This window comes from Dendrobates tinctorius, unplaced genomic scaffold (genome assembly GCF_039654945.1).
Source record: "Dendrobates tinctorius isolate UK_male_01 unplaced genomic scaffold, ASM3965494v1 ptg000155l, whole genome shotgun sequence".
NCBI classification, from domain to species: domain Eukaryota; kingdom Metazoa; phylum Chordata; class Amphibia; order Anura; family Dendrobatidae; genus Dendrobates; species Dendrobates tinctorius.
The window spans coordinates 12,121,551-12,134,992 of record NW_027361822.1 but is presented as its reverse complement, the minus strand read 5'-3'; the positions used below and the strand labels follow the sequence as shown (position 1 = coordinate 12,134,992).

The following is a 13,442-nucleotide window of genomic DNA, read 5'->3' as shown; positions in this document are numbered from 1 at the left end:
CCAGTCATTACACTGGCTACCCATCCACTCCAGAATTCAGCATAAACTTTATTACCCTCACCCACAAAGCCCTCCATGGCTCAGCACCACCCTACATCTCCCTTGTTTCAGTATACCACCCTACCCGCGCCCTCCGTTCTGCTGATGACCTGAGGTTAGCATCCTCAATAATCAGACCCTCCCACTCCCATCTCCAAGACTTTACACGTGCTGCGCCAATTCTTTGGAATGCACGTCCCAGGTCAATATGATTAGTCCCCAATCCCCACAATTTTAAGCATGCCCTGAAAACGCATATATTCAGACCGGCCGATCACCTCAACATATTAACCTAATCTATCCCTGTGTGGCAGAGCCAAAAGTTTTACCATAACCAGGTTCCCCGCATCTTGTTCCCACTTTCTTTATGCATCCATTATCCCTCTGTGTCTGTACTGTTACACGCTTAGCACAGTCTACATAACACTGGCATGGAACACAGGAACAGGCTATTAGGGCAGTCTACACAACACTGGCATGTCTTATGTAAATTAGTAAAGAATGTCCCCAGTAACTTAAAATGTTGAGAAAAAGCCCCTAAAAGATCTGTACTGCATGTAGGGCTTTTATACTGTATGGAGCACTATGTGGGGCCATTGTACTATTAGGAGCACTATGTAGGGTGCATTATACTGTATGGAGCACCATCTGGGGCATTATACTGTATAGAGGACTATGTGGGGCCATTGTATTGTATGGAAAGCAATGCAGGCCCCATTATAATGTATGGAGGACTATGTGGAATCCATTATACTATATGGAGCACTTTTTGTGGCCATTATACTGTATGGAAAGCTGTGTGAGGATTACAGTTGGAGAATCATATTGTGATGGGGTCACCATTATTTGTCAGGGGGATTGAGGGTACAGTAGGGTCATCATGCTGTGCATGTGGATTGTACTTTGAAGGAATTCACTGTAAAATCATATTGTGTTTGGGGGCACTTTTGTTTGCATCATAGTTTATTACCTGTATTATTCAAGGGTTTTTATTCTGTTATTACATTTGTAAATCATGCCATTGAGCCATATGCTTTTTACTGCTCTTAGATAATATATTTCAAAATTTTATTCAAATGTCTACTAACTAAAATGTACTTTGTTTTTGGGACAATCCTTTTTTAAGTTGTCCTTAAGCTTTTAATTTTGAATTTCTGTGTATTTGAGTTTAACATCTCTGGTCTATGGAAACAAAAGTTTCTCCTATTTTTTTTTTTTTGTTTCTCTCTTCATGTGCAAAACCTTTCTTTTTATCCACAGTTATTCTCAGGATCTTGTGAAGAACCAGTCCAGTGTGATTTTCCTTCCAGAGTTATACCACACAACCTGGACTTGGAAGTTGAATCTGACAGTGTATGATATTCTAGTTCCATTCAATAAGACTGAACTGTGGGCAGCAGTACAGAGAGATTCAGCCGATGCATCTCATAAAGATCCCGTGGCCAGTTTTCATATAGAAACAGACTGGAGAGTTCAGTCTCGTGATGTTTTCTCTAGCAAAGGAGATTCAAGCTCTTCCAACCAAATAAAGAGGGATCTAGCAATGCTAGTCACTGCAATATTTGGTTTCAGTAAGCAAGCGGATGCCTCCCAGGTTCTGTAAAGGAGCCAATCAGTCTTTGTGTCCAGGGGATTTCTAAGGTGGGAGGTACAGGAAAGATATACCGTATATCTTTGTACCATGTTAGCCAGTAGATAGAAAAATATTAAGATTGGAGAGTCCTCAGTGGTTGATACCATCTTTTCAGTTAGTCATTAAATGGTAACAAATTGCAAGCTTTCCAGACTACTCATCAGGCATAGAGTAACGCAAAGGTGGTAGGTGTCCTCAAACGATAAGGCAGTCTTCTTAACCACTCTAGACACCTGGAGATCAGTCTTTGGTATCTCATCCCAAATCTCAATGTCTTCATCATTAAATGGAAATTGTTCTCTTATTTCTCTTGGAACCACCATCTTAGGCCGGTTTCACATTTGCGTTACAGGCCGCAGCGTCGGCCTGCGCACGGCAGCCGCTAAGCCCCGCTCCCTGCACACCCCATCCGGTCATCGCCGCCTACTAGCACACAAGGTGCGCAGATCGTGCGATGGCCGTGCGCTAGTAGGATTTTGGCGTGCATTGCGCACTTTTGAAGGTGCGCCAAAATACAACATGCTGCGTTTGGCGCACACGGGCGCACCTTCAAAAGTGCGCAGCGCACGCCAAAATCCTACTAGCGCACGGCCAGCGCACGATCTGCGCACCCTATGCTAAAGATAGGGTGCGCAGATCGCAAGCGTCCATGTGCGCTAGTAGGCGGTGATGACCGGATGGGGCGGGCAGGGGCGGGGCTTAGCAGCGGCCGTGCGCAGGCCGGCGCTGCGGCCTGTAACGCAAATGTGAAACCGGCCTAAGGCTGGTTTCACACTAGCGTCTATTTGCGTTCATCTGCAGCAATCATGCTTCCCTATCTTCAACATGGCGTACGCTGGTGCATGCATTTGCATCAGTTCGCATGCGTCAGCATACAAATGCGTTTTTTGGTGTGTGGCGGGGTTGTGAGCGCATCATGTTGGATTTTTGGAAGCGGCAAAAATCCGGCAAATATGCGCAGTCATGAGCATGATTGCGTCGAATAAACGCATTACTGTCTATGGAAACACCTGTGCACGCAAGGACAAGCGTACGCACATGCATTCTATACACATGCGTTTTCTTAATGAGTTGTTCCAGGAAGCAGGACACTTGGCGGGAAGACAGAGCGTACAGCAGGAGAAGATTAATTCCCCCTCCGTGGAGCTACATGATAATTCAGGCCCGAGCTGCAGCTCCCCAGCCCATACACACACTGACTGAGCAACTTATTTGTGTGTGTCCGTTGACTCCGGTGACTGAGAATCAGTCCCGCACCACTCCGCTTACTGCCGCGGGCTGTGGCCTAATTCTGACCAGGTAAATCATACAGAGCCGGGTTGCTTCACCCCCAGCCTCCGCCACTGAACTAAGTGACACTCCAGTGGTGCCACAGACTACGTCACACCACGTTCGTTGCTCTGGGAATGTAGGACCTCACTGTCATGCCCTCAGCCGCAGGCCCAGTCTCTGCTGTTCAGGGAGACCGGCGCCTATCTCACAGCTCCTCTGGTACTACTCAGCCAGTCTGTGGCTCCTGACAATCAGCGGCCCCTTTCTCTGATAAGAACCTGCATGCTCTTGGCAGGTCTCCTGGTAATGCTCTTAGGAGACGCGCCCCGCTTCCTGCACATACTTACAACAGCAGGGCACCTGTTCTCTATTAGGGCTATGATGCTCTGTGCATAAAAGGGATCCTCCCTTTGAGGGAGGTGTCTGAACAACGTGTTCATTCTGTGGGATCTCTGCCTTCCACTCAGGCCACACTCTGCTTTGCTCTGCATACTGAAGGCTGTTGCAATATCCTAATCTCTCTGTCTCCTCAGAATCCTCTGCTGGCAGTACCCTCTCCTGGATCCTTCTGGACACTTCGGTTTCTACCCCAGACTGACCAAGGCTCTCATCTTGGAATCAGCCAGTTACCATTGCCGGCTAGAAGATCTCACAGACCTTCCAGGATTCCTGCCACCTACTCTATTCAGTCTGTATGGGTCGTCCCTCTGGTCCGGGTATCGCGGCATTAAAGTCACCTGGTGTTGCGACGGAGTAGCCCCTGTATAGGGGTACACCTTGCCCGGTGCTCCACTACGTGGTACTGTGTCATGGTCCAGAGGGTTCTTCCCTCAGGCACCTTTTCCGTTTGTTTGCTTCCTTTAATAAACATCCTTGGTTTGAAAGCTCATTCTCCTGTCTCTTGTGTATCGGGTATACAGCTACCACTGCACCATCAGTGGTCCAGTGAGTCCAATATACACCTTCACGCCTTGTGGGAGTAACACTCACCCAGAAGAGCCAGGATATGCGCTTCTGTCAGGAGACAGTGCCTCAACTTTCTTCAGGATCAGGCGAGAGACTTCACGCATTACTTGCGGCGCTACCGTGGGATTTCAAGCTTCCCCTGCCCGGAAACCATCAGACTGATAAGTTTACCAGTTTCATAAACATTAGTTCTTACCCTGATACATTACTCAGTTTACTCCCCTTCATAACTCTTTCTCTCCGTGTGTGGAGTAACCCCTGTAATAAACCCTTTAACTCTTGCTCTGCCTCCTGCTCGTCAGTGCATCCCGTGTACCTGTGATTTCTACATATGTTCCCTCACACTGCCTGCACTGCTGTTCGAAACATAGAAGAAAAAAAATAATAAACACTCCTACTCGTTTTTCCCCTGCAAAGGGTTGTCTTCTGAAGCCAGTTCCTGGCTACAGCGTCCAAGTCACGGAGGCGCATGATATCGCTGCCATGAACCCAGTCACGTGCACGCCGACATCAGCTGCTGACCTCTGATTGGCCGGCAACTTATATTGCGGAGCACGGACCGGCATGTTCCTGAGCTGCAATACACTTCAGCTGGATGTGTGTCCGATTACCCACATTCAGCTGAAGTATTGGCTGGCGTCGGCGGTGTCCACACTACGGCGTCATTTAATCGAAGGCACTCTTCAATAAAATCGTGCTGCAGTGCAGTATGCGCATGCGCTGCTCCCGACTCCACATTGCGCAGCCGTCAATTCTTCAGTCAGAAGGACACATCTCCATTTACATTATAAATATAATGCATGACACAACACATGCAATACAGTCCACACCCTTACAGCATGACATTAATTGAAACCAAACAGCCCCCATTATAGTTAAGCTATGATAGTTCCCATGACCATTATTGGGTTTGACATCTAAAATATGAGATGTCAGGGATGAATATTATTATTTGACCTTTGTATTGTGTAAATGATCTACAAACAATGATTGGTTCTATATAAAACTTTGAAAATGTGCTCCCTGTTAAGCCTCACCCCATTTTTTCACTTTTGCTGGTATTTTTGGTGAAAAAGGAAACAATTTTAGTGGAAGTGGTCATCAAAGTGTATTTCCTGACCGTTCGGAGGGTGGAGGTGCTGCTTTAGGGGTACTGTTAGCATAGTTACTGACCCATTACTTTGCTTGGAAGGACGCCATTGGCTTCATCTGCCTAAGGCTTCAAAATACCTTGTCCTGACCCTGATCATATTACTAAAGATACCAAAAAGCAGGTCTGTATATGAGAAGAATCTAACCAAAAGCAACATAGATGTTTTATATATATATTTGTGCATAAAAGTTGTTAATATTATGCAAATATGAAAAAGGAAGTGTGTAAATACAGTGACTTTCTGTAGAAAGGAGCAGATGATGACGATTCCGCTTCTCGGGCCTTGGTTTGCACTTGTGCTGATTTTGGATATCCAGGTCGGGATCACACATGACAGAAAGGAGAAGAGCAGGAATGTGTGACATGTGATCTGTGTAGTTGGAGTTTTCCTGGATTCCTACAGCGTTGCGATCAACCATATGGCCTTCTGTCTGACCATGGGCAGGAAGGTGAATGAGCAGCCGCTTCCTTCCATCTGTCCATGGCCTTGTAGGTGAAGGAGCAGCCACTTCCTTCTGTCTGTACATGACCAAGTAGGTGAAGGAGCCTCCGCTTCCTTCTTTCTGTAATATCCGGTAGGTGTAGGAGCAGCCGCTGCCTTCTGTCTGTCCATATTCGGTAGTCTTCTCCTTACCACCACATTGTAGATGAGTCATCCAGATGGTGACATAGCAAGTATTGCTGAAAGAATTCCTTCAATTTCAGCCTTTAATTACTTGCTATGTTGCTCCAGAGGAAGGCGAAAAATAACCGAGGACTCGTTGATGGATTTTCCTCATATCAAGGGAAAAAAATTCCTTCCTGATCCCAAATATGGCGATCGGGAATAAATCCCTGGATGTTTGGTGCTCAAATCCACATGGGTGTTATGTGGTGGAAGCTCGGTAGGTTTGTCACAGTCCGGTTAATGAGAATGTCCAGTTTTGTCGTCTCATCCGATTAATGTAAATCTTCATTCCTGGATGTTACTGGAATGGGGCTGACTGTTATCAGCTTAATAGTCTTGCTGTAAGAAGAGAAATATACACGTCTGAGAATCAGCTCCTCACATTCCGTATATACAGTGTTTTGGGGGATATAACAATAAGAGGTATAGTGGGTAAGTGCGTTACTGGGTAGTGATAACATTATGGATGTCCGTATGTGTTATACTTACAAAGTAATATGGGAATGGTGGGTCGGATCTGCCGCACTCCACATCGCTCCAGTCTATAGAGTGGAAGAACGGGTGGGACCTGATGGATGTTATGGCAAATCGGGCAGATGGAGTTTTGCAGAGAAGCTAGAAAATGAATGAGACCATTAGTCATTAGATTATGTATTATTACTGATAAGTTATTACACAATGTCTATGGAATGTCCACATCTTATCTTCTATCTATTCTTGCATTCCACCGTCATCTTTATCCATCTGATACTACTCACCCCTTTTATGATGTCAGTGGTATTAGTGCATATCCCTGGTGGAAAATAAGGGGTGTGCTCACGCAGAGACTGGTGGTATTTGTCCAGTGAGACTTTGCTGTAAAATGGCCAGTCACCTACACTCATCATATATAGGATGACTCCGAAGGAAAAGGAGTCTGCCAGATGGTTGTATCCTTCCTCATTCATTATCTGTGGGAACATGAGATTGGAGAGAAGTTGAATATTACGGGAAGAATGATACACAGAGAATATGAGTACCGGTCTGTGATTAGATGTGAGCAGGATACATAGAGATCAGATTATCCCTCAATCCTGCTATCGGCACCAATCACACAGAGATGTTCCTTACCTCAGGCGCTACGTAACCCTTAGTGCCAGCAATGTTCCTCACTAGGTCCCCCTCAGATACATTCACGGCTGATAAGCCAAAGTCGGAGATTTTGATGTGTCCGTTGTCTTGGAGGAGGATGTTCTCTGGCTTCAGGTCACTGCAGGGAGAAGGAGCAGACCCTGATTGTGAGGATTATTCATGAAAATAACTTTCTACAATAGATATGTAAGGAGACAACAGAGAGTCCCATGTGACAGATTTATGGAGGTGAAATGATTACCTATGTATGACGCCGTGTTCATGCAGGAATTGGAGTCCGCACACCATCTCTGCCGCAAAGAGTCTGTGGAATAGAAAGTAAAAGATGGATCAGTGGTTACATACGCAATCATACGGAGAACATGAGGAGATCACACACGTGTCCTTTTCACCTCATTATTTGCTCTTGTTGTCACTCTCTATTGCTCCAGGGCTACAATGTGCAGGCAGCGGATTATTAAGATTCAGTATAAGACATTTGCCTTGTTGTCTTTGTGTTAAACATCATTGAATCTTTCATGTGGTGAAACAGGTCTCCTCCGGCCATATAGTCCATGGCTATTGCATATTCCGTAGGTGTCTCCATAAACGCCCTCATAGACATTAGGAAGGGGCACCCGGCAGCCAGTCTCAGGACTTCTACCTCTGTAGAGATTATGTGCTCACAAGATCTCTTGTCCATGATCTTAATGGCCAGCAGTCCTTCATTGACCGGATCTGATGCCAAGCTGACCTGGAGAAAAATCACAACAGATCAGACCAAACTCCCATCTATTACTCTGTAACATGTCACTGGTTTATTCCAAGTATCATTACATATGAACATCCTGTAATGAATAAGTCCATCCCTCCTGTGTATCTGTGCAGGATACATTGAGGGTCACGGACAAATATAAATTGACACTTACTTTTCCATAGCCTCCTTTTCCAAGATCTTTCAAGAACTCAAGACTGTAAAGGTCCATAGGTTGGTCTGTGTGGACCAGTCCTCTGTGTGGAGAAATCTGTACACTGGCATCACCAAGGCGTCGTGCCGGCATGTATGGTGTGTCGATGGACATCATTTCCACTCCGTCGATGGACATCTTATCCATTCCATCTGCAAGAGATGATACAAGATTTATTAGCCCCTTAGCGAACATATGATGGAAATGTTTGTCAGGTTGTGTAGTAAATATATGGAGCGGGCTCAGGAGCTGAGCATGCATCGTACCAATGCCTGCTGTATTACATAGCTGCCACCTGCCTATAACGTCAGCGACCAGAGCGTTCTCCGATTACTGTAGTTTATCCATTTCAATGCTGACAATTGTATTTAAACTAAGTGACTTCCAATTTGTGTCCACGCAATTGCAGGATATAATTGCTGGGGTTGATTGTTTGAAATGACTACCTGGACCTACTGAAAGCCCCTGTCTCTCACTTTCCTTCTCCTGTGAAGACCAGCCTGGCTTAATTTCATATGAGAACATTAATTTAGCTATATACAGTTCTAGCACAGTATGTAGTACAAGCGATCAGAAGATCACAGGTTCAAGTCCCCTAAGGAGACTAAAGAAAAGAAGTAACTGAAAAAATTGTTACAGAAGAAAACAGAAAATAAATGTAAAAACTGAAACTTTCCCATTAATAATAGCAATGATAATAATAATTTGCATCTCTATTATCACCACATCTATATTGGTCTGATACACAAAAATGCAATATTTATTATTACTAACCCTAACTGTAAACACTGAAATGAGAAAAAAAATGAAAATTGATTTTGTGAGAGTGCCGCATCCACCTAAACAATTGTAATGAAGAGATATCACAATGTCCGCTCTACCCAGGAAAGGTATCAATAAAAGCTACAACTCGACACGCAAAAAGTAAGTCCTCACACAGCTCCATCAAGCTATCAAAATCAGAAAGAGACAATGTCTCAAAATATGGGAACACAAACCAGTTATTTTTTAAATTCACAATTTTCTTTCAACATCAAGTAAAATGAAAACCCCTATGTATATTCAGCATTGTCATAGTTGTCACTGACGTGGAGAAATATTTTGTGAGGTCCTTTTTACCACTCAATGAACACAGAGAAAAATAATACAAGCATCACTTTTTTTACCCACACTTTGAATCTTTTTCCCTATTTTCCAGAACATTGAATGGTAAAATAAATAATGTTCAAAACTACAGCTCTGTCCACTAAAAAAACAAGTCCACATATGGCTACTTTGTCAGAGAAATTAAAAAAATAGTTATTGGTTTTATAAGGAGTAAGACAAAAAATGTACAGTTACCAGCTCAAGAAGGGGTTAACAAATATAGCTCCAGAAGAAATATTACAATTTTATACAGCATTATGTAAATGAGCAGGAAATGTCTAATATTTGGGCTCCCATTTATCAAAACTGTCCATTAGCAAAAAGTTCCTGTTGCCCATAGCAACGAATCACAGCACAGATTCCATTTCTTAACATTCTATAGAACAATGAAAGCGCATTGTGATTGGTTGCTATGGACAACAATGACAGTTTTTCTGCACTTTCGATAACTGTGGCCAGTACATAATATTAGAAGTATAATCCCACTCACCCCAGTCTTATTATACTGAGCAGTGTCCATCTTACCTGGTCCCTCTTTATCCAGTGAGGTGTTTGGTGGAGAATCACTCAGCTGTTTGTTCTCTGGGATGGAGATGTTTTCAGCTGATGTCCTGGACCTCTGTAATGCACCATTCCCATTTATAATGGGTTTAGCATAGATGAGACCTCTTGTACATTGGACAACCCAGTCTCTGCTGTTCCTGATCCTCTTCTGGGCTGCCGCTCTTTGTAGGTTCGCTGTCTCCAGACTTTCAGATCTGGAGAATGTGACATGTCTCGGTGTTTCTTGGAGAACCTCTTCCAGCTCTAACTCTGCCCTGATGTTTCTCCACTTATTGAGGATGTCTTCTTTGTTCCTCCTCCGTATTTCAGGGACCAGATCTCCGATTTTTTTCAAGGAGATAAGAATGGCCCTCTGAAGCTCAGCGGAGGCTGCAGAGTGAGACTCCATGAGGGTCTCCATTTTCCTTTTCTCTGTAAGGATCTCATGCCTTTTTGACTTTCTCATTTTCTCCTGAGTTTGTCGTTTGGATGCCATTTCTGAGGCTTCAGTGTCCATGTCCGGTAATATAGAGTCTTTTCGCCCTAAAGCGAACAATGGTACCTGCTCTTCATTTATTCCTCTCTTCTCTCTCAGAACCCGATCTCTTTGGGCTCTTCTTCTCTCTTTATCCATTTTAGAATGAATTTTTGCTTCGTTCATCACGTAAAACAAAAGGGGTTGCCTCACCCTTGGGAGTCTGTAAGGCAGTGATTTCCCTTAGGCTAGTACAATAGAATATAGAATGTGAAGATGTCATCACATCACTTGTGACATCGGTTTTATTGTGATGTCACCATGAGAGAGATGATAGAGAGAGAAATAGATAGATAATAGATAGAAATGAAATTTAAAGGATGATGAACCAAATTTTTGCGGCTGTATGCATGTACATATACACCCTGTGTGCACAATTTGTATTTTTGATTCATTTTATTATGGAACAACTATTGTGCTGCTGATTGATTCAAAATGTTAATCTGAAACCTGAATATTTAGGAAATTAAAAATAAAGTTTTTTCTTTCTTAGGAGAATATCTCTGTGCGCAGAAGTATTGAGTAACTATTATTGTGCAGAATTATTATGCAACTAAATGAAAAACATACATTTTCTCATCTCATTTGTTTATTTTCCTCTTACAGTGAGAATAATAATCAAGGAACTCAAAAAGTTAAAAAATACATTTCTGGCATTTAAAAAATATATATCAGTGCCCAATATAGCCTCCCTTCTGTACATTAATAGACATAAGTCGCTCATCCATGGAGTCTGTTGCAATCAGCTTTTTGGGCAACACCAACCACAGCCTCCCAGACCCCGGCATTAGATGCATTGATGCATAATGTTTTAGAGGTTCCCAATTGGATTCAGGTCTGGGCCTGTTTTGGAGGTGGTAGTGGCCCCCTAACCTCTTGGACCCCTGTGTGGCTGTACAAATTGCACCAGGTCTGGGGATCATGGACTCATCAATACCTTCATCATTCAGTAACTGCGTACCCAGTCTGTTCACATGAGGTCGAGTAATGTCCTGCACTAGGAGGAGCCCAGGGTCCACTGCACTGTGGTAAGGTCTGACAATGGCTCTGAGAATTTCATCCTGGTACCTAATAGCAGTCAGGAGCTGTTGGCTGTCACATAGTACCCGTCCTACCAGGTGATGGTGCAGACTGCATAACATTCACCACGGCGTCTCCAGACTATCACATCTGTCACTTGCTCAGTGTGAACATGCTCTCATCTGTGCAGAGAACGTAGGACCGGCCAATTCTCGTGTTCTCCGTTTTGTGTCACTTGAATTACAAGGTGCTGGGCTGTTAGTAAGGAGGCTGCGAATAGGGAATTCAGGTGGGAGTAAGCGAGCCAGCGGAGGACCGGACAGAGACAGGAGATTGGCGATAGAAGTGTATGTTTTTTATTTTTTCACCAGTCTGTTTTTTGTGCTTTTCATTCTGCAGAGACTACAAGAAAAAAAAAACAGAGTAAAGGACAAATATAGATCGTGTTACTGAATATCTAAACTTTATTAACCAATCAATAGATGTGCGAGAGTAATACAACAAGATGACCGGGGGTGCATATCCAAATAATAATGTGGATAATCTAAAGACTATAGAGATTGTGTGTCCGAAGAAGCAGCTGAATACAAAAATCCACTGATACACTTGGCACAGTGCAAATGTGCTAACAACAATACATGTGCACATGTGAGCGTATACTGGGAATGAACTAAATGGAAACATAATCGAGGCAGCGCTCAATGATGGCCAGTTTACTAGTATAAAAATGGCCATTGGGAAATGGTGGTGCCTGTAGCAATGCTATTATATTGACCCATGTAGGGTGATATAAGCACATGTTGATGTACGTGTTAGAATGACAAGGTGTTAAAGTGCAGAGATACATACAGTTTACACAGTGATTCCGGTCAAATGACCGTGTTATGAACTCATTGTGCGCATGCCGCGAATCCCGTCACCCTTGCGTCCCACGCCTGGAGATGAACATCACGATCCTAGTCACGCGAGCGGGCCAGCACCAAGCCCTACATGACGTAGACACAGACCGGACGTCAGCCTGAAGAATGTGACGAAGCATCAGGGACTCCACATAGGCATAATAATATAAATAAGAATGTAAAGTGACTATGTGCAATTGCAAAAATAAGATAATTGCTCAATAAATAATAACTCACGGGTCAGAAATACCACATGATCATTAAGCAATGTGCAAGGTGCAAAGTAGTGATTCTAACTAATTACATACAGTCATATGTAAAAGTTTGGGCACCCCTATTAATGTTAACCTTTTTCCTTTATAACAATTTTGTTTTTTGCAACAGCTATTTCAGTTTCATATATCTAATAACTGATGGACTCAGTTATATTTCTGGATTCAAATGAGGTTTATTGTACTAACAGAAAATGTGCAATCTGCATTTAAACAAAATTTGACCGGTGCAAAAGTATGGGCACCCGTTTCATTTTCTTGATTTGAACACTCCTAACTACTTTTTACTGACTTCCTGAAGCACTAAATTGGTTTTGTAACCTCATTGAGCTTTGAACTTCATAGCCAGGTGTATCAAATCATGAGAAAAGGTATTTAAGGTGGCCACTTGCAAGTAGTTCTCCTATTTGAGTCTCCTATGAAGAGTGGCATCATGGGCTCCTCAAAACAACTCTCAAATGATCTGAAAACAAAGATTATTCAACATAGCTTTTCAGGGGAAGGATACAAAAAGTTGTCTCAGAGATTTAACCTGTCAGTTTCCACTGTGAGGAACATAGTAAGGAAATGGAAGAACACAGGTACAGTTCTTGTTAAGCCCAGAAGTGGCAGGCCAAGAAAAATATCAGAAAGGCAGAGAATGGTGAGAACAGTCAAGGACAATCCACAGACCTCCAAAGACCTGCAGCATCATCTTGCTGCAGATGGAGTCACTGTGCATCGGTCAACAATACAGCGCACTTTGCACAAGGAGAAGCTGTATGGGAGAGTGATGCGAAAGAAGCCGTTTCTGCAAGCACGCCACAAACAGAGTCGCCTGAGGTATGCAAAAGCACATTTGGACAAGCCAGTTACATTTTGGAAGAAGGTCCTGTGGACTGATGAAACAAAGATTGAGTTGTTTGGTCATACAAAAAGGCGTTATGCATGGAGGCTAAAAAACACAGCATTCCAAGAAAACACTTGCTACCCACAGTAAAATTTGGTGGAGGTTCCATCATGCTTTGGGGCTGTGTGGCCAATGCCGGCACCGGGAATCTTGTTAAAGTTGAGGGTCGCATGGATTCAACTCAGTATCAGCAGATTCTTGACAATAATGTGCAAGAATCAGTGACGAAGTTGAAGTTACGCAGGGGATGGATAATTCAGCCAGACAATGATCCAAAACACCGCTCCAAATCTACTCAGGCATTCATGCAGAGGAACAATTACAATGTTC

General features: G+C 43.4%; 1 protein-coding gene and 1 long non-coding RNA gene across 2 annotated transcripts in view; both read left to right on the top strand.

The window, feature by feature from the left end:
* The window catches only part of LOC141051145 (uncharacterized), a 29,582-nt gene extending 25,749 nt beyond the window's left edge, over nucleotides 1-3,833 (top strand). Inside the window, exon 2 of the long non-coding RNA XR_012220581.1 lies at nucleotides 3,478-3,833. This is a non-coding gene — a long non-coding RNA (uncharacterized lncRNA). The remainder of the gene's footprint in view (nucleotides 1-3,477) is intronic.
* The window catches only part of LOC141051007 (uncharacterized), an 850,460-nt gene that overhangs the window by 362,552 nt on the left and 474,466 nt on the right, over nucleotides 1-13,442 (top strand). The gene's annotated exons all lie outside the window — the stretch shown is intronic.